At 41.2% G+C, this 21,775-nt stretch overlaps 1 protein-coding gene and 1 long non-coding RNA gene across 21 annotated transcripts in view; one reads left to right on the plus strand and one right to left on the minus strand.

Moving 5' to 3' along the window:
• Positions 1–21,775, plus strand: part of RNF152 (ring finger protein 152) — an 86,258-nt gene that overhangs the window by 43,578 nt on the left and 20,905 nt on the right. For 4 of the 20 annotated variants that reach the window (XM_065533680.2, XM_065533678.2, XM_065533683.2 and 1 more), the window contains one exon: positions 7,966–8,268. The exons of 14 other annotated variants lie outside the window; for them this stretch is intronic. The gene's annotated coding sequence lies outside the window, so the exon portion shown is untranslated. The remainder of the gene's footprint in view (positions 1–7,965; positions 8,269–21,775) is intronic. 2 more of the 20 variants (XM_074022534.1, XM_074022532.1) reach the window with 2 other exon arrangements.
• LOC141409036 (uncharacterized) lies at positions 1,036–21,344 on the minus strand. The gene is made up of 2 exons (XR_012427149.1): positions 21,173–21,344; positions 1,036–1,900 (listed from the first exon to the last, which is right to left on the minus strand). It is a non-coding gene; the product is annotated as an uncharacterized lncRNA (long non-coding RNA).

Genomic DNA, 21,775 nt, shown 5'->3' on the forward strand with positions numbered 1-21,775 from the left:
TAGAGTAACATTCACATACAGGTTTACTTTGTTGTCCTGAATTTATATCTTTTTCATAGCAAACGGTCCAAACTGAAATCCTCCTTTTTCCAAGATTCCTTTAGTAAATATTTGTTGTGCTCTAATCAAGTATATGGAGCTTGAGTCTGCCTCTCAGTAACTTGAAATTTATTAGTGATTAGAACTGTTAACCAAGTTTGATGGTGATCATAATTGCACTGTGTTATTTTTAACTCTGCTTTTCAAGAGTGGAAAAGAATTATTTCAAGGGTATAGAATAATTCTAGCAAATGCTCAAAGAAATTTTGTTCTGTCACCAATTTCACTTAAAAACCAATATGAAAAATGAGAGGATTGTAATAATGATAATGATAGCATTCTGCATTCAAGGAGTTATTCTGTGCCAGGCGATATGTCAAGGGCTTTGCACACATTTCTCATTTTATCAGCCAGAAGCGGTATGACGTCGTGCTTTCTTAGTGTTCACATTTTACTGACAAGGGGCATTGAGGAATAACAAGGTTAGATAACGTGCCCACGTTCAAAGAGCTTCTCAGTGGAAGTCCTTCCATTTGATTCCATACTTATGTGTGCTTTCAACACTACTGTATTCTTGCCTTGGGTAGAATCCACAGTTAGGTGGTTGAGAGAGAAGAAGCTCTAAAAGAGAGAGGAAGAAAATGTTGGCTAATTCACCCCAATATGTCCCTGCCAGGTGTGGATGAAGAGAAACCATATTTAGACATCTTAGAGATAGTAAGCACTGAGAGAGAGAATTGCCTCAGGTCACACAGTACTTGATAGAACTTAACCCAGAAGCCAGGTGCTCCTCAAACTCATTTGATGATGTCAGGGCATGGTGGCTCAAACCTGTAGTCCCAGCCGTTTGGGAGACTGAGGCAGAGGATTGTTTGAGGCTAAGAGTTCAAGACCAGCCTGGGCAACATAGTGAGACCCCTTCTCTTAAAAAAACCCAAGCCAAACCAAAACAACAACCACAACAACACTCATTCAATGAGGATTCAGTCCATACAATTGCGTGCTTTCAAACTAATTGATAGAGGAGAGATCCATTTTGTTTTGGATAATGTAAAACCATAGTTTTAAGAACTTTCCATTTGAGTTAAATTTTGAAATTTCTTTCTGCATATTTTGGAACACTGCACAGGGTTTGGCATCAGCTCAGTGGTACTTTGGGTAGGTTACTTCAACCCCCTTCATATGGCTATTGGGAGGAAGAGGCGCTAATGACACCTAAAGCTTTGTAGGCATTTGTTGTAATTGCTCAGGGATTGGCCACTTGTGATACTTTTGACATAATTTTAGAAAAGGGAGCCAAGTTCTCAAAAGTAATTATGGGTCCAGGGAAATTCCTCAGGGTTAACTTCAAGGTAGCAAAAATGTAGATTTTCTAAAAAGGAAAATTTCTGGCCATGCCACATAGTGATTGGGTCTTGTTTTTTATGTGTTGTGTACTGGAGACCATTTGCCCCAGACAAAGGATTTAGTACTCAGATTATGAGCTGGTAAAGCCCCGTAGGGCAGTACTCCCCCGATTCTCCACCCATCTCCCCTCAGTGGAGTGAGAGAGAGGAGGCAGGGAGTCATAGCACGGGTTGACACAGACTTGGCTCCCAAATCCCGGGGGATTCACAGTTGACAATGACAGGAAAGTAAGGAATGCTCGAAGGCCCTCTCCAGGCTCCCCTTCCCTGTCTTCCCTGGGCTGGTGCAGAGTCCAGGATCTCCATGGGCTATTGGTTTGTGCTGGAGATTCTGCATCCCTATGGATCATTCTGCATCCCTGTGGATCATTCTGCAGTCTTTTGAGACCTCTGTGGGCTGTGTCCTGGCTCTCCTGTCCTCTGGCTTCAGGTTGGGTTAGGCCACTGGCAGGAGACTGAAAGACAAGATGGAGAATTCTGAGTACTTTCCTCCTCCCTGCCTGAGCCTCTTATCCCCATCTGTACATCAGCTCCTGCCGGGCACGCCTCTTCCATGGCTCCAAACTTTCACTGCTTCTGGTGACAGCTGCTGTCTTGCCCCCTCCTCTCTGAGGTCAGTAGGGGCTTTCCACAGGTGCTGGTCTCTGGGGGCCTTGTAGGACCATTAACCCTGCATAGACCTACACACAGTTCCTTCCAAAGCCTCTCCACAAATACTACTTAGGAAGGTAACTGTGTTAGGCTTAGCCCACATACAGTCTGGGGGGCTGTGTGTAGAAAGCATACGGATGTTGCTTGCTATTCTCTTACTGACTTGTGGTTTTATCTGGGGGAAGGTGATGGTAGCAGGGTGGCGTTGATTTTTTTTTTCTTTGACTATATTTGACATATAAACTTAGAGCTTCTCTTTTAGGCTATGGAATCATTAAAAAATGTGGCATAATTACTAATGGTTAGAAAAATTGTGGAAGCACTGATATCTTGCAAAAATATTGAGAAAGCTAGAAAACTAGCTGTTGTGGTGGGTCAGAGAGAGAGGGAGAGGGAGAGACAGGGCAGAGTTAGTTAGAGCCTGCTCTTCATGCTACCTCATAGCCTCATAGGGTTTTAGTTAGCTGATGTGAGAAGAGCCCAGAGGCACTTTTAAAATCAGGTGTCTACTGTGCGCCAGGCACAGTTCTAGATGCTGGGAACGCAGCCCCGATTGAAACACACAGGGGGCTTATGTTCTGGGGAGATAGCGGGCGACACCAAGTAAAATCAGATGGGTAGATTACATAAGGTGTTAGAAGATGATCTGTATCTGGAGAAAAATAATCACAGAAAGGGAAGTGTGAGTGTTGTGAGAGTTTGCAATGTGTGAAAAGGCAGTCGAGGAAGACCTTCTGAAGAAAGTGGTATTTGAGCTCAGACTTGAAGGAGGTGAAAAGGAAAAATACATCAGCATCTGAGAGAAGAGATTCCAAGCAGAGGGAAGAATAGGTAGGAAGGCCAGGCCATTGACTGAAGGGGAGGACTGTGGCTAGAGCAGGTTTGGGAAGTGGATGGGAGGGAGACTGGGAATTCCATTTTGGAAATACTAGCTTTGAGACACCTGTGAGAAACCCAAGGAGTGATCTCAAACGCATGACTATTGATGTTTAGTAGTTTTAAGTTTCAAATTGTATCACTGTTGGTGGCTTGCTTTCTCTGAGGTGTGTTTTAAGAAACATAAATGTTTACACCATGGTTTCGGTAGTGATTTTGAGAGTAAGCCTAGGGGCAGAATATGCAATGCCTGTATCCTCCCTTGATAGGAAAACCACCTCTGCATAGTTAACAGATTTGAGGACACTTGCGGGAATTTTTTCTGAGCTGAGAGATTTCTGCCACTGTTTGACCAGCTCTGACTGTAACAATACCAAACCCTTTTTTAGAGCAGAGCTGTGTTTTATGGCATTATGCAATGAAAGTTTCAAGTCGCCCACAAAAGCAGACCCCATGCAAATAGAAATAGCACATTTCTCAAAGCCCCAATTTGCTTGTGTGTTAAAGCTTTGCTGCCCTTTTAGATGTATTTTTGCTTTTAAATGTTACTCTGGTACTTCTTTTTTTGTATGTTTTTCTCTCCACTTCTCTCTTTTTATTTATTTCTGAAAGTTCTGTTTTCTTGGTGGCAATGTTGCAGTTGCTCCGAATAGTGAGGTGAGGCTAAGTTTGGGGGAGGAGTACCAGTGTTTGCTGAACAGCTACTATGTGCACTTCTGGGCTGGATACCTTGCTACTTACCCCCATTTAATCCTCATAACAGTATTTTGATGGAGGTGTGATTGTCCCTGAGTTACAGATGAAGAAGCAGATACTCAGTAAGCTTAACTTGCAGAAGGCTGCATTACTAATTGGTGACAAGAGTTGAGACTCAAATCCAGACTAGTGGATTTCCAAGCTCCAGAGTCTCCACAGCTCAGGCAAAGCTTTCTCTGCAGGCAGTTTAGTGCTTCTAGATATCAGTGCATTGCATTGTCTGGCTTTCGTACTAATGAAGGTGAGGAGAGCAGTATTAATATTTCTATGTCTGGTGCTTCTTTCATAAATGTTTCTATGAATTTCCCAGACTGTACAGAACACCTGTCCGGTGCCAGGTGTTTGCTCAGTGTTGAGTTGGTGGCAGCAAGGACTTCTGGAGCTTCCACCCTAGCAAACATTTAGTAAGGAATCACTCAGGAGAAAAGTGTTGCGGGGAAAGGAAGGAGTAGGTGCTCAATGAGTGTGCATCTGTGAGTTGGGGACCACTTTTCCCCTTACCTCAACCTGTAAGACAATGAATTGTCCAGGTCAGGGAGGTAGAGAAGAAACTCTTGGCAGCAGAAGCAACATGAACAGAGGCTCAAGGTAGCAATGAGATGAGATTGAATGAGATGAGATTGCACAGGCACAGTGGGTAGAGGGAGGTGAGAAGGGGGCTTACTATTTGGTAGTGACTGTGTGACTGTTGTACCTTTGACTTTTTATTAGATGACACCATGGGAACTCCCCAAAGATAGTTTTTTGGGATTGTTTTTTATTAAAAAAAAGAAAGAAAACATTGAGGAAAAGGCAAGAACAAGAGAGAGTGATTGGGTTGAGAATTATGAAGTGTATATCTTTGTCCTTTGAGGCTGCTATGAGAAAATACCATAGACTGGGTGGCTTATAACAACAGAAATTTCTTGCTCACAGTTCTGGAGGCTGGGAAGTCCAAGATCAAGGCAGATTTGGTGTCTTGTGAGAGCCTATTTTCTGGTTCATAAAGGGCATCTGCTGTGTCCTCACATGGTGGAACGAGATAAGTGAGCTCCGTTGGACTTATTTTATAAGGGCACTAACCCCATTCAGGAGGGCTGAGTCCTCATGACCTAGTCACCCCCCCCCATCCCCCAGCCCCCACACACAAAGTCCCACCTCTTAATACCTTCACATTGGTGATTAGGTTTCAACATATGCATTTTGGAGAGACACAAACATTGAGACTGTAGCAGTGTGCATTGACTAAATTTTTGAACAGGCCTATGGTCAGGTTCATCAAACAAAAGTGATTCCTGAGAGGAGGGTTGCAATGAGGAGTACTATTATTCGGACTGCCTCTGCTATGGGAGGTCAGTTCCTTGAAGAATGAAGATGGCGAGTGCATTATAGGGCAGTAATCTATAGCCTTGTTTTGGTGAAAAATTGACTTCACATAAACCCTTCAATGTCTTAAAGTACAAATGTATCTGCCATTTTAAAATGAAACATTATAAAAACTTTCCAAACCTGCTTTAGGGGAAGCAGCCGTTTTGACTATAAACTTCAAACTTCACCTAAATAGAAGAGAGATTGATGTTTTCCTAGCACAGAAGCTCCCAGGTGGCTGAGTAAGTTTGAGCGGCGGCGGCCTCAGTGGTCTGCTCTGCGTGCCCAGCTGGCTGGGGCTGGTGTGTGGGCTTGGCAAGAGGTCTGGCACTCTGAGCAGACTTCATTGTTTAATGAGGTTTTATTTGAGATCCCTAGCATTGCTCTTCTTACATAGCACAGCCAAAACTGTCACCTCTACAAGTGAATAAGAAAATCGTCTTGGGTGGGAGCAGTGGCTCACGCCCATTATCCCATTGCTTTGGAAGGCTGACGGGGGAGGATAGCTTGAGCCCAGGAGTTTAAGGCTGCAATGAGCTATGATCAGGCCACTGCACTCCAACCTGGGCAACAGAGTGAGATCCTGTCTGTAAAAGCAAACAAAAAACCCACCACCCATCAACAAAATAAAATCATCTTAACTCAGCCTTTGCACTTGTATAACAATCCTCCAGTGGCACCAATGTTTTTAGCCCTCATGTCCACTTATGGCCCTCAGGAGGAACGGAAGGAATAAAATGAATGAAATAGGCTCTTTGTTAGTTGCCCTTCATAAATTGTTAATCACTGGGGCTAGTAGGTGAATAAATGCCTTTTTTTTTTTTTTTTTTTTAACAAGGCCGTTGTGAATATCTAAAGGTCATCAGAGCCTTTTAAAACTGGGTTAAAATGCATTTTGCACCTTCCCTTGATAAATCAAGTTTCATCACATCTTACTGCCCTCATTAGACATACAGGTTTTAAGCACGTATGACCTACCGACCCATGCTCTGGTTACGCTTATTCTGTCGTAAACCCCAGTCATTGGGTAGACACAAGATGAACAATTTGTTGGCCTGTTTGTGCTAGTGATTTCAAAAAGGAAGCTTAGCTTTTACATAAAAAATGCTACTGTAAATATTCTGCAGTCCTGAACATGTTTCTTACACACAAACAATAATACCAACAAGCACATGAAACTCACCAGAACCAGCGTGGCTTTTTCCACCAGATCGACATAATGGATGGTTTTCTTTTGCCAAGGTGAAGGATAGTGGTAAGGTATTGTTTTTATGATTGTCCAATAGTCTTTTACTCATAACTCCTCTCAGGTTTGTTGGTGTGAGATGTTATAAAAGATATTTGCTCATGAATTTGACTTTGACTTTCATATAAAATGATTAGTATCTTCTTTCTTTCTCTTTCTTTCTTTCTTTCTTTCTTTCTTTCTTTCTTTCTTTCTTTCTTTCTTTCTTTCTTTCTTTCTCTCTCTCTCTCTCTCCTTCCTTCCTTCCTTTTTTCTCTCTCTCTCTCCCTTTTTCTTTCTCTTTCTTTTCTCTCATTCTCCTTATCTGCTTATCTATTTATTTTTACTGTGGTAAAATACAAATAACATAAAATCGAGCATTTCAACCATTTTTAAGTATACAATTCAGTGGTGGTAAATACATTCACAATGTTGTACAACCATAACTTCCATCCATCTTCGTAACTCTTTTCATCTTGTAAAACTTAAACTCTATGTCCATTAAATAATAACTCCTCCTTCCCCATTCCCTGGCAACCATGATTCTATTAATTCTTTCTGTCTTTATAATTTTGACTACTCTAAGTACCTCATGTAAGTGGAATCACATAGTATTTGCTTTTTGTGACTGGCTTATTTCACTGAACATAATGTCCTCAAAATTCATCCATGTTGTAATGTGTCAGAATTTCCTGCTGTTTTAAGGCTGAATAATATTCAATTGTATGGACATACCATATTTTGCTTTGCCATTCATCTGTCTATGGGCATTTGGGTATTTTCCCACGTTTTAACTGTTGTAAATAATGTTGCTACAAACGTGGGTGTAGAAATACTCATCGAGACCCTGCTTTCAATTTTTTGGGGTAAATACTCAGAGGTGGAATTGCTGGATGATAGGTTGACTTTATATTTAATTTTTGAGGAACTGCCATACTGTTTTAAAACAACAGTTATTGCTATAGATTTTTAAACAATAGCCAACAATCCTGAAGAATGTTAATATCTAATTTAGTGATGCTTAAGTTGAGAAACCAGTGAAACTGACTAGAAACACACCACTGACCGTAGTCATTTCTAGTGAGAGATGGCTTTTCTGTAGGGTGTGCAGGAGCTGAAAAGAAAATAGTTTTCTCAGTCATTCAGCAACAGTTGTTCAGGTGCTCTTGGCACATACCTGGCATTCTAAAATCCTTCCCACAAAGCAGGTTATCAGATACCTGGCTAGCTCTGAACTTTAAAATGCAAGACACTTGGAAGGAAAACACATTTAAACCACTTCCATTCTGTAGAGTCAGGTTGTTGTGAATGGAGAGGTTACCAGAACGAGTCATGAAACAGGATGATATGGTTTGGCTCTGTGCCCCCACCCAAATCTTGTCATGTAGCTCCCATAATTTCTCCATGTTGTGGGAGGGACCTGATAGGAGATGATGGAATTATGGGGCTGTGTCTTTCCCGTGCTGTTCTTGTGATAGTGAATGGGTCTCCTGAGATCTGATGGTTTTAAAAATGGGAGTTTCTCTGTACCAGCATTCCCTTTGCCTGCTGCTATCCACATAAGATGTGACTTGCTCCTTCTTGCCTTCCACCATGATTGTGAGGCCTCCCCAGCCATGTGGAACTGTAAGTCCAATAAACCTCTTTCTTTTGTAAATTGCCCAGTCTCAGGTATGTCTTTATCAGCAGCACGAAAATAGACTAATACATCGGAAGAACAGAAACTCACTCATGAAGGTGCTCAATAGTCCAGCATTTGACTTTTTGCCATGAAGGAAGAGAGAAGCCAGAGAAGAGTCTCTTGCGGGTCCTAATTTTTGTGGAAACAAGTCTCCAGGGAAACAAAGCCCTTGTGACTACCGGCTTGGGTGTGACAGCTGCCAGCCTTGTTCCAGCAATGACAGCAGCCTCCAGAAGAGAAATGGGCCACTGGGGAACGCGAAAGAATGTGTTTTGCTTTTATGTCTGGTATGTGGTCAGCTGTCAATTAATAGAACTGTGCTGTGAGTTAGAAAACTAGGCCACAAAGGGGCTTTCAGGAAATGTTTATAGTGTGGAATTATTCTGACACTCACTGTGATGGCTAGAAAATGGAACAATGGCTTGTTCATGACAAATTGTTCAGTAGGAAAAAATGTCATAAGCAGAATTTCTGGTTAAGAAAATAAGAAAGTGAATATGATAAATTTGTGGTAAAAATACATGTGATCCCTTAATAAAGCTCAGAGCTGGATTTAGTTTTGTGATTTGCTGTTAGATTCCTTGTGCTAGCTTTAAAGTGATACCTTTTAGTATAGCCCAGGGGTCAAATGCAACCCACCTCATGTTTTTGTAAATAAAGTTTTATTGGAACACAGTCATGTCCATTTGTTACATATTGTTAATGTCTGCTTTCTGTTAACAGTGGTAGAGTTGAGAAGTTGTAACAGATGCTGTGTGGCACACAAAGCCTAAAATATTACCATCTGTCCCTGTACAAAGAGTGTATTGACCCGTGTTCTACAACTTTGCCACTGAAAGCAGGATTAGTGATTCACTGGCATGTTGAAGTTTGAGACCAGTTCTTCACTTGTGGTTTCATGGAGAGGCTTAAGTGATTGCACTCCATGAAATTATACACACAATTCTGTTTTTGTACAAATGTGTATTTTTCTGCATCTCTACCCACTCAGAGGTAGAGGGGTCTGTAAGCCTTATCACTTTCTCAGAGTGACTTCTAACCCCCAAAAGTTAAGAATCCCTAGATTAGAAAGGGTGACCTTGACTCAGTACAGGTTCATGTCTGAAATGATGGTTGGAAAGATCTTACTCTTCTACACCAAAAATAGATCCAGCTCAAGTTCATTTATTCGTTAGTCTTAAATAGTATAAATTTGCAGCACAGCACAGAGGTGGGCTATGTCATTTTGTAGCTATTATTAATGGAGAAGGGACTATTTCATGAATATTGGCTCCTTGTGCCTTAATAACCAGTGTCATGTTATGTTGCAGGTCTGCAGATATTTATTACATGCCTCTCCCACCTTGATAAAGTGAAAACTCTCTCATGTCCAGAATTTTAGGACTTTGTAGTGACTTTTAATGGGAAACTAGAAATCACAGCTAGTTAGCTTGACAGTCTTATTAAACTTCCATCATGTATGGAACCCTGCAGGAATTTCTAAAAAGCAGAAGATGAAATCTGAAATGGACCGAGCCTGACTTCTGATCAGCTTCCCTGTGAACTGCTGCTTCATGTGCCCAATGGGTCTTTCTCACCCCATGCCAGCCTCCTGCAGTAGGTAGTAGGAACCAGATAATTTATGTGTGGTTTTGTGTTACCCAGATGGACAGGTGCTTCTGGAGATGGAAGCTGGGAAGAACAGTTAAGGGAGGAATAACAGTGGTGCTTTTAGAAAGCTGTGTTTTCACAGGTAGGGAAGGAAAAAGACTCCGAAATGCAAAACTAGCCGAAGAGAACAGACCTTGTCACTTCCATGAACCTAGAAAGGTACATGCTACACTGTCTATCCATTAGAGATTAATGTAGGGAAGGATGGACTATTGCTATTAAAAATATACATCCTTTTTGGATTTTTCAGTGGGAGAATTCTCTAGAACAAATAGGTCCCTGGGTGCTAGGCTCCCTTCTAGGAGCTGGGTTCTGGGAGCTGGAATGGAATTGTGCAAGGTTCAGGACTAGTTCTCAGGCTCCCTGGGACCCAGGGACTCCAAAAAATCCATCTGTGAAGTCACAAGCTAGAAGCATATGCACAGAGTATGGCAAGGATGATGCAGTCAGATAGAACTAGGAGTTTCCAGACTAAAATGTGAAGAGAAGAAGGACCACTTAGAGACAGAATACCCACCCCACCCCCATCCTCTGCCCTGTACCCCCAGCCCCTTGGGGTTCTGGGTTATGAAGAAGAGACAGACCAGGATCCTAGGAGATTTTACAGATGTTGAGGCTTGCCTACTTTGTGGGAGCAAGACTTTGGACACTGTGGTCCATTCAGGCTGTTATAGCAAAATACCATAGACTGGGTGGCTTATAAACAACAAAACCCTATTTCTCACAATTCTGGAGGCTGGGAAATCCAAGATCAAGATACTGGCACATTCAGTGTCTGGTAAGAACCCATTTCCTGGTCACACACAGTATTTTCTTGCTGTGTTCTTACATGAGGGAAAGAGCAAATAAGCTCCCCTGGGCATTTAGGTTACATTTATTTCCTAGCCGTGCCCATGGGCATGCATGGGAGCAGTGATACCCAGTGGCAGTGAGCACACCTGTTACCCAGGCCTTGGTTTCTAAGTGACATTTTTCACTAAAAGGAGCCAGGGCTCCCTGGAGAAATGGCTGAATCTGGGCCTGGGGATGGGGAAATACAAATTGAGCCTGAAATATTTTTTCATGTCACAAAGTAAGACAGTGCTCAAAGAATGATGGGGACATATCAAAAGCGCACAGGAGCCAGCTTGGAGGTGGTTGCCCTGGCCAAGCACCTTGGCCTGAAACCTGAAACCTGGGACAGTTTCAGCATCAGAATAAAGATAGTGTAATAGATCATAAATCACTGAATAATATGAAATCTATGAGTCCATATCACTATAAATATATAGGAAATAAATGAGAATGTTCTAACTTCACTAGAATGCCAACTAATAAATGTGGAAGAAAAGATGGGATTTAAAAAATCATTTGGCAATTATTACAGTTGTAATTAATTTAGGCGAGACATTTTTAAGAGTGATAGATTAGTGGGCAAAAGTTTGATAAAGAATAGGATATTTACATAGTCAGGGTATTGCTCCACAAAATACTTCTTAAATGTAAAAAGAGGAGGAGAATCCAAGGAGGGACAGGTAAGCAAAGTTACTACAACACCACTACCTGCTAGGATGGAGTGGGAACATTATGGCATTGCTTCTGTAATAGCTCCTCCTCTCCAAAATAAAAACAAAAACCAAGGTAAACCTGAATCCATTCATGAGAAAACATCACACAAACCCAAACTGAGGGATATTCTATGAAATATTAATAACTTCTGGAAATCTTTACAACTGTCAACGTTATGGAAGTCAAAGAAAGACTAGGAACTGTTGCAGATTGAGTAAGACTAAAGGATTATGACAAGTAAATGCAACCTGTGATCTTAGGCTCTATCCCTTTGCATTCTTGGAGGAACACTGGGTGAAATGTGGATGAGATCTGTGGTAGTGTACCAAAGTAGATTTCCTGATTTTAATGACCGTACTGCAGTTATGTAGAAAGTACTTGGAGCATAGGGGCATAACGGGACCTCAGGCCTGCAGCTTACTGTCAAATCATTCAAGGAGGGAAAGTTATTAGTACTTTTTTTTTTATTTTGCCACAAAGTGGGATCTGATGGGTGAACATTATGTTTATTGAAGTTGTAGAAGATGACGGCCAAGTTCAGCTTGGATTGGAGAAGTGTAAGGAAGGTGAGAGTGAATGGGCAGTTTCTAATATTATCAGCAGAGAAGCAGGTTCTCACAGGGACAAGGAGGATAAGAGGGCAGGTGGGATGTGCTGTAGCCAATTTAGGGTCAAGAAGCATCAGCTGACAAAAGGAGGGAGTCAAGGAGTCAAGTCATGAGAAAAGGCTGGATGAAGACTGATAGATCTGAACGTGGAGGTGAACAGCGGAGGGAGGTGCATCAATCTTTGTCGGCCCTCTAGTGCCATCCTGATAAACCGCAGCTCTTCCTTCTCTTCCTGGCCGTGAATGTTAGTGCTGTCTGGGGACTGTCTGTGGCTATCTATAGATGCTTTGGGACCAAGTTGGGGGGTTGCCAGGGACTTCAGAGGAATGATGACTGTTCGTTCTAGAAAAGGAGGTTGGTTTAAGCTCACACTGAGGTCCATTTCATTGAATCTTGGTTCTTTGAGATTCATTTCTGCTAATGTTAATGAAAATTTGGCTGGCTGGAAGTGCAGATCCAAAATGGGAGGATGTAAGTACGACTCCTCTGTCTCTGGTTACAGGGCTGATCTCTGGAGTCTTTTATGATTGCTGCTTTGGTCCCTTGAACATGCCAAAGCAAATGAAGAGCCAAAAGAGGAGTCTGAAATTGAATTAGGATTGTTTGTGTTTCATATTAATTCAATTCACCAAAGGATATGAATGCCTAGTATGTACTTTGGATGCGGCAGTTTACAAAGATAATGAACATGTGTTTCTTGCTCTACAGGAAACAAAGTCTGATGGGGGTGAGAATGGTGAATGAACAAGTAATTATCATGCAGCACAGGAATTGTTTAATAGGGACTGATAAAGGCTGAGGGTTTGTGAGGGAAGGAACCTCTACTTTTGTATGTGGGGGCGGGAAGCCTTCAAGTCAGAGGAACCATGTGTGTGTTTCTTCAAAGACTGGCACAGAGGCAAGACATCAGAGGTTGAAGAGTGTGTGGAGCCTTGGTGAAGACAGGAGGGCAGGAGATGAGGCCTAGGTTTTGTTGGATCCAGATCCCCAGGACCTTGTGGGCCATCCTTGCAAAGTCTGAAGGGAAGAGTGCATTTGGGTGCTGTGAGCCAGGAACTCTGCTAGACACTTTGTCTGCGCAAAATAGAAATTATATCAAGAACAGCACCAAGTTAGGAAGCGTTATTTTTGTGGATCCTCACACAAGTTGTTTAAAGGGCTATTGGCAGCTTTTCTAGAAGCACAAGAGGCTTGCTATCCCTGTTTTGAGGCTTTCTCCTATCAAGAATCTTAGAAATAAAAGGAACAGGTGGAATGGAGATCTGTGCGAGGGATTTTGTTATATGGGGATGCAGGTAAGTCCATAGTAATTAAAAAAATACTTTGAAAAATGTAAAATATGCAGAAATGTGGAGAGATTGATACAAAGTCAGCAGTCTTAACATTTCATCTCATTTGCAGACATCATGACCCTTTTCCCTGGAATACTTCCAGTAAATATCTCCTGATAATAAGGACATTCTCTGACATAATCGCACCATTATGACACCTAAGAAATTCACATTAATTAAATAATGTTATCTAATATGCAGTTCATATTTTAAAATGCCTTGTATCACTGTGGGCATTTTCCCCACTCAATCCTGGATCTCATTGTGGTTCATGAATAAAATTTGGTTTCCTCATCTTCTTAGTAAAATCTAGAACAATCTCTTTGCTTTTTGTTTTCCTTTCCATGACATTGACAGTTTTGAGGACCGAGGACTAGTCCTACATGTCTCATCATCCCTGTCATGACTGGATGCAAGACGAACATTTAGGCCTGATACCTCATAAGGGATGTTGCCTTCTTCCCATTGCATCACCTTGGGAAGCATGATGTCAGCTCTTCCATTATTGAGGGTGCTAAAGTTGATCTTCAGTTAAGGTGATATCTGTAAAGATAACTCTCTTTATCATTTAATAAGCAATCTGTGAGCTGATACTTTGAGACATGTAAATATCCTGTCTTTCAAAAGCTTTAATCTAATGATCTTAGCATCTATTGATGATTTATGCCTAAATTGGTGATTACATTGGAGATGGTAAAATGGTGGCTTTCAAAAAGTTTAGTCAATTGTAATTCCCCCTCTATCCCTGCCTTTCTTTCCCCTTCTTTTTCTGTATGTTTTCCTCTTTGAGTGTTACTATGGAGTCAAGGATTTTTTTTTAATTCAATGTCTTATAAAACATCACCATCTGTCTTAGCTAGCTTGGGCTGCCCTAACAAAACAACATTGACTGGGTGGGTTAAACAAGCATTTATTTCTCATAGTTCTGCAAGCTGGAAAGTCTAAGATCAAGGTGCTGACCATGGTCAGGTTCGGGTGGGAATCTTCTTTCTGGTTTGCAGACAGCCGCTTTCTTGCTGTGTCCTCACTTGGCAGGAGAGAGAGAGGGTGCTGATCTTTTCTTCTTCTTTTAAGGGCACTAATCCCATCTTGGGGCCTTACCCTCATGACCTTATCTAAACCTAATTACCTCCCGAAGGCCCTACCTCCAAATGTCATCATATTGGGGGTTAGGGTTTCAACATATGAATTTTGGGGGGACACAGACATTATGTCTATAGCACCCTTTTTTTTTTTAATATTCAGATGTTTCCAAATTTGGCCACTCCACTGTGAGCTGGCTCCTGGGGCCTTTTGACATGTACCCATGTCCCCACTTGATAGCACAAAAGGACATTCCAGGCTCACTTTGTATTTTCCCTCCCGTAGACCTGGAATCAACCATTTCTCCAAGGATGTCAGCTTCTTTTTAGTGAGAAATGCTATTTAGACACCAAGATCTAGGAACTAAGTGTGCTCATTGTTACTGGACTGTCACTGTTTCTAGGCCTTTCAGTTGACAAGGCTTAGAAATTTACGTATTATTTTAAATCATGGGCATAATCTGATGGTTCCAATTTAAATTCAGTACAACTATGTTCCTTCTCACCTTCTCCCATTCTAAAATTTTTGTCTCTCCTTCCACAGTGAGAAAGTCTTGGCCTTGTTTTCTGACAATATCAATCTAGTTGCTTATTTGTTTTAGCATATGGTCTATACAAAATAGTTTCAGAATTACTACTATACTAGTATCAATACCAATACCAACAACTAACCAACTAGGTAAAGTTCAAGACTGCTTTACAGTTATTGTTACAGAATGTACCCCACTAAAGGCGTATGGAGTGCTTGTATTCAAAAGAGATTTGAATGTGGTTCTATTGTTGAGTTGAATCCAGTTTACTTGTTTCTGTTTGTATTTAATTTTAGGGTTTGATTTTGTTCATCCTTTTTAATTTATTATGTTTGATATGTAATATATTTACATGGATCAAAAGTCAAAAATTCAAAAACGGCGTATTGAAAGGTCTCCCATGCCTTTACTGTCTGTTCCCACCTGCCTCCTTATTCGTGACCCTTTCCTTTAATTGATTTGTCCTTTCTGTGTTTATTTTTGTAAAAATAAGCAAATATATATTCTTACTCTTTCACCTTGAAATAAGGTGAACTCTTTCACGTAACAATATAACCTGGCTCCTATTCCAAAGCCATTCATAAACATCTTTCTTATTCTTGTTTTACAAACACATACTACTCCATCAGGTGGAGAGATACAGTTTAGTCAGATTCCTATGGATAGGAATTTAGAATTTTTTCCTATTGCAAATAATGATGAAATGAATTACCTTGTAAATATGGTGTTTTGTGCTATGGAGCTGTATTTTCAGAGTGAATACTTACAAATGCAATTGCGGGGTCAAAAGTTAAATCATACGTAGCTTTATTGGATAATGCCACATTCCCCTGCTACCATTTTGTCTTCCCATTTAGCAATGTTTGAGAGTGTCTATTTTGGGGCAAATTGTTAGAGCCCTTTTTAGTTAGAGTGAGGAATTATCAGTGACTCTCAACCCTCAATTGGCATCAGAATCACCCAGGGAACCTTGCCTTTTTGCAGATCTTTGCAGCGGGACCTTACCCCCAGACACTGATTTATCAGGTTTTCTGTGGACATTATGAAGCATGGATTCAGATTATTTTGTAGAAGTACTAGTTTAACATCTGAGTTTAGTTACCTACCTAGTAACTCTTTCTTTTAACTAACCATTCTGCGAGGAGATATAATAAAAGCATACTCATCATGTATGAATCTTACTATACTCATGATTTCTGAATTGCCTACAAATACTGGTAGCCAGATATGCCTAATTTTTTTTTTTAAAAATGCCTAATTTCAGTTAGTTTTCACCCCTTCTACAAGCATTTATTGAGCACTTACTGAGTGCCAGTCATTGCCTACGTACTGCAGAAAGAATACAAGCCAGACCAGATCCCTGTCCTTGGGGTCTTCTTTGTAGCCAAGGGAGATGAAGGTAAATAAAGGTCAACAGAGTCCATCAGTTGGCTAGATGCTGGGTGTATTCCTGCCCTTTAAGGAACTCACTTTTCAGTGTGGGAGACACAAGGACACAGAATATGATCATTCTAGAAAGGGGTCCTAGGAGAACATAGAAGTGGTGTCTAAGCCAGCTGGTGGGGAATGGGAAGGCTTCTTGGAGGAGGTGATAGACATTTGAGCTGAAAGCAATGTGCCTCTCTCATCTGTAAGCCATTCTTTCTCTTGGCTTGGGATGCTGTCCTTCTCTTTTTTGGTTCCAGGCCAAAAGGACAGCATCCCAAGCTAAGAGAAAGAATGGCTTAGAGATGAGAAACGCACGTTGCTTTTTGAGATGTGCAAGTGACTCAGAGTTGCTGGAGTGTGGGATTCAAGCCAGGACATAACAAAAATAAGATTGGACAACTAACCAGGGGTCACATCTTTTGCTCCAGTGTCTGGTGCATAGTAGGTGCTTAATAAAGCACTGGATGGTTGATTGAGTGAATGATGACTTGCTGATTTGTGGAAAAGAGCAGTTTTGCATTAGAGTTTTGCTAACCACACATAATTAAAGGAGTTGGTGTTCTTAGCGTATCTGATATTTTATCGTGTGGATAAAACTTTTTTTTTTTTCTAAAAAGCCCAAGTGGCAACCAGATTATGAAAGTAGCTATAATTGAGAGAGGTCACCTGAGGTGATATATCACCCCATTCTAGATCTATGGACAGAAAGAAAAATCTCTTCAAATTGTTGTCACAATGCTTTTGTCTCTTTATCTGCTTATTATAATCCAGCTTCAGGGATGGATGACATTTTTAAAATGCATAGTCCCTTTGGCCCTGAGAGCTCTTGTAATGTTTCCCATCAGCTAAAGAAAAACAAACAGATGAGACTAACAGACGGCCCTCGTGTTCAGTTATGTTAGCCCTAGAATCACTTCCTCAGGAAATCGTGTTTGTGTGTGTCTGTGGTTCTGTGGTTTCATTGATATTCCATTAGGGGGAAATGCAGAGGAGTTTCGACAATTAAAACGATCATTTGAAGGACAGGAGTTCTTGGTGGAAGCTGGAATTGGATTTGCAGCTGTGGCAGTGGGGCATTGTGAATCACCTTAAACTTGGATTTCTTTGAGGCTTTGCTACCTCTGCCTTCTTTTTAATGTAGGTTAAATTTCACCTTGTTTTATTTTAAGTGACTCAATAACTTGAGAGTATTAGTTAGAGAATTATTTTCTGAAATAGACTGGCTGTCTCAATAAGCCAATTTAATCTGATTCTTGAGAGCTACATCAGCTAATGGTTGGTGAGAAATCTATCTTCATTTAAATCTGTATTTGTTGTTTTACTCCTAGTATTGCTGCATCCCCAGGAAAGGCGTCAGAATATGCATAAAGCAAGGAAATAATAGTTTTCTCTGTTGGTAGAAGTCAGTGCATTTTAGTAGAGACACAGGCTGAGGAGTGGAAGAAAGCACGCTGCCATCCCTTAACTGGCACAGTGACTGAATTAATATATGCCTTACAATTTCTTCTGCTTTGATAAATATCTTGAATTAAGCAGATATAGATTTTCCATGTTATAGGTACTCATAAAATGGGAACAGACTGATAAAAGCCATAGCAATATCCCTGTGTGGAGTGAAGGTCATGATATGCCGAGTGGCAAGATGTATTATCATCTAATTACTATTTGGTGATTGAAACCATGTTCTTTGTATCTGGCGAGACCTAGTAATACAGGTGGGCTCTAAACACAGGGTGGCTTTTAAAACCCTGTCAGTTTTATTTGCTGGCCCAGAAGATTCTTGTAAGGATTTTCTGCCTATAAAATGCATGCCTGTTAAATCAGGCTGTTTTTTTTAATTCATAGGTAGAATTAAATATTCTACCTGTGGGTAATTAAAATATTTTGGGTAATTAAAAAATATTAACTTATTGATTTTAGATACTTTTCATGACTATTCTGAGAAAGATAAGTTATTGAGAATATTTTCACAAAGGAAATGAAAGCTGAAACTCAAGATGTTATTTGTGGATTAAACAGGCTTAATTCTACAGGGTATGCATAGCTATTTGGGAAATGTTTTTGTCTTACTGAATTAGAATAGCAGTTTTTACCAAATGAAACTTAATTACTTTAACTAAAATGACTAGCTTAGGACAAATAAATATTTTATATTGTAAAAATAGACATTTTTATTTTTAAAGTAGTTTTAGTTAAGTAGTACATATATACATGTGCACTTAAAAACGAAAATCCATATACTGTGAATAACACTAGTACAGACTTTCCTACTTGTGCACATCTGAAATGCTTTAGAATGCATTCACCCCAATCAAAAATATATCCTTTTGCATTGGTAGAAATTACTATTAAGTGTTGATCATTATCGATTAATTCAGATGTTTAATGGCTCTCAACAGTTTACAAATATGACTTGAATATTTTACTTCCCCTAAAATTGAATACATTTGATGTTATGAAGGACAATTGCAACGACTGTAACAAAACCAGTTCAAGGCTTAGGAACTGTGTCTCGTAGTTTCAAGAAAATGAATTGGATTTTATTTGGCCTGTATGTGTGAGTATGATTATAGATCATGACATACTCCCCTACACACACCCACACCCCCCCCCCACATACTACTATATTTATGATAATATTTACATTTTAAATAGGTTACATAATTTTTAAAAATGTTCCGGAAGTAAATCGTTTCTTTTTTTCTTTTTTCTTTTTTTTTTTTTTTTGAGACGGAGGCTCGCTCTCACCCAGCGGGAGTGCAGTGGCCCGGTCTTGGCTCACTGCAAGCTCTGCCTCCCAGGTTCAGGCCTCCCAATTAGCTGGGACTACTGGTGCCCGCTACCATGCCCAGCTAATTTATTTGTATTTTTAGTAGAGACGGGGTTTCACGATGTTATCCAGGATGGTCTGGATCTCCTGACCTGATGATCTGCCCGCCTCGGCCTCAGAAAGTTCTGGGATTACAGGCGTGAGCCACCGCGCCCAGCCAAATTGTTTCTTATTGATGACAGGACTCAAAGTTTTTACCATTTAACAGGACACTTTTTAAAACAGAAGTCATTAACATGTAACATTTTTAATTAAATGAATTATTGTTTTCTATCTGACATAGAAAATGTATTTACAGTGGTTTTTGTTTGTTTTGCTTTGCGGGTAGTTAGTGACAGTAGGAGGTGAGCATTGTGTTCTCAATTGCTTATTTTTTTTCTTACATCTTAAATACTTTGTGTATAGTCTTGGATATAAAAGTGTGAATAATCCATAACCTCACATTTCAGTTCCTGGATCCTTAGAAAGTTGAATATTCTTATTACGGAGATAATGAGGGAGACAATAAGAGCAGGGTGCATTTTCATCCTGGTGTTATTGAATAAATTAGTGCCCAGTGTGTGCCATCTACTGTGCTGGGCAAGCTTTCATTAGTCTGTAAAATGTGTCCACTCAGAGAGGAGGAAGGAGCTCAAGCTGAATAAGCAGCAAAGGGAAAGATGATGAATCTGAGCTTTTCCCCTGGCTGATTCTGTAATCACAGCCCAGGGTTTAGAGCGGGAGGGATTTACAAGACGAGAAGTGGCTGTGGTCTAGAGACAGTGGTGATCTGAGGACCTAAAGACCAGCTCCAGCCTGGCGCACAGAACCCCTTCTAAGTACTTAGCTGAAGCTTTTCAGAGATGAGGAGAATTTGAGTGCTGTTAAGGTTTAATCTCTATAAACATAAATATTTGTGATTCATAGTCTCTTCCATATCCTTTGTTTCTTTCTAGAAGGCCTATTAATGGAAATACCTATTTCTTTATTGTCTGATAATAGACCTGGTGAAATATAACTTCATATAAATAAAATTATAGGGTAAAGCTAGTTTCCCAATAGTTGTCTAAATTACACATACAAGTCAGGACTTTGCTAGTTACAAAATCTCAAGGGGCAGGAGAGTATTGGCCATTTCTGTAACCTTCAGATACCGCTCTCTTTGCTGAACTTTGTCATAGCTGTGCCCCTCAGAAATGCTTCCTCCATCCAGTTGCCTCACTGGGAAATCACGGATCTTTTCTATACTCCTCCCTTACTCTCAGCTCTCTGTACTTCAAGCCAATCTCCAAGCCTTCTTCCTCCTCCTTCATCCCTACCTTCATTCCAGCCTTGCCTCTCTCTCCTTTAGTTCAGGCTCTGCCAATTCATGTCTCACTCTACTGCCAGAGTGGCTTAAAAAGAAAAAATAATACACAATCAAATATTACTCAGCCATAAAAAGGAAATTCTGATACATGTTACAACGTGGGTGGACCTTGAAAACATGCTTAATGAAATAAACCAGACAAATATTAGGACACTGGTCGAAGGATGAATAGTGTACAGTCCCACTCTTAAGAGGTACCTGGAACAGGCAAATTCATAGAGCCAGAACAGTGACAGGTTAGTAGGGGCTGGGGGCAGGAGAAATGGGGAGCGGTTGTTGAATGAGTATGGAGTTCTGTCTGGGATGATAAAAAAAAGCTCTGGAAAGGGCCGGGCACTGTGACTCGCGCCTGTAATCCCAGCACTTTGGGAGGACAAGGTGGGTGGATCACTTGAGGTCAGGAGTTCGAGACCAGCCTGGCCAAATAGCGAGACCCCCCCCCCCCCATCTCAATATACAAAAAATAGCCAGGCACGGTGGTGCACGCCTGTAGTCCCAGCTACCCGGGAGTCTGAGGCAGGAGAATCACTGGAACCCGGGAAGCAGCGGTTGTAGTGAGCCAAGATCACATCACTGCACTCCGGCCTGGGCGACAGAGTGAGACTCTGTCTCAAAAAAAAAAAAAAAAAAAAAGGCACTCTGGAAATAGATGGGGATGGCTACACATGATGGTGACTTAAAGCCATCAAATTATACACTTTGAAATGGCTAAAAGAGTAAGAATATTAATAGCAATAATAACGCAGTTATAACAGTTACACTTGCCCTTCCGAAGTCTTCACAAGCCCCACAGCCTACAGGACAAAACCCAGATTACAGAATAGTAGGGGACCGACCTTTCTCTTCCATTCCTCAGATTCTCGCTGCTTCTCACAACATAAGAACTTCCGCTTCCAGCTCCTCCTGGAGGCCTGGCGTTTCTCAGCACCCCTTGCTTTGGATTGGAAGAGGAGGGGAAAGGTTTGGATGGCATCCTGCCCCTTCTCCCCTCTTCACTCACCTTCAACTGCCCTACGATGTCTCTCTCTTTCTCTCTCCCTACCATCTCTCTCTCTCCCTCCCCCAATCTCTCTCTCTCTCCCTCCCCTAATCTCTCTCTCTCCCTTCCCCAATATCTCTCTCCCTGGGCCTTGTTTTGCTCTCCGCTTCTGCTGCCCCCTAGTGACCTGGCCCATCCCTGCTGCAGGGACAGCCGCTCTGGTCCTCCGGACCACCCCTGCTTTAGAGCGCTGGGGCCAGCAGAGTGGACCTTAACCCCCGTCTGTTTCTGGGTCTGTGCCTCCTCTGGCCGAGCTGATTAGTCATCCTGAGAACTGCCACACCGCACACCGCTGGGCAGGCCAGTCCTCCAGGCTGTGCCCTGCGTCTCCTTCCCGCCTCCCCTTATGGTGATATTTGCTGTGAGAAGAGCTAAACCACCTGCCGTGTGCCGCCCTACA

This window comes from Macaca fascicularis, chromosome 18 (assembly GCF_037993035.2).
Source record: "Macaca fascicularis isolate 582-1 chromosome 18, T2T-MFA8v1.1".
Taxonomy (NCBI): Eukaryota; Metazoa; Chordata; class Mammalia; order Primates; family Cercopithecidae; genus Macaca; species Macaca fascicularis.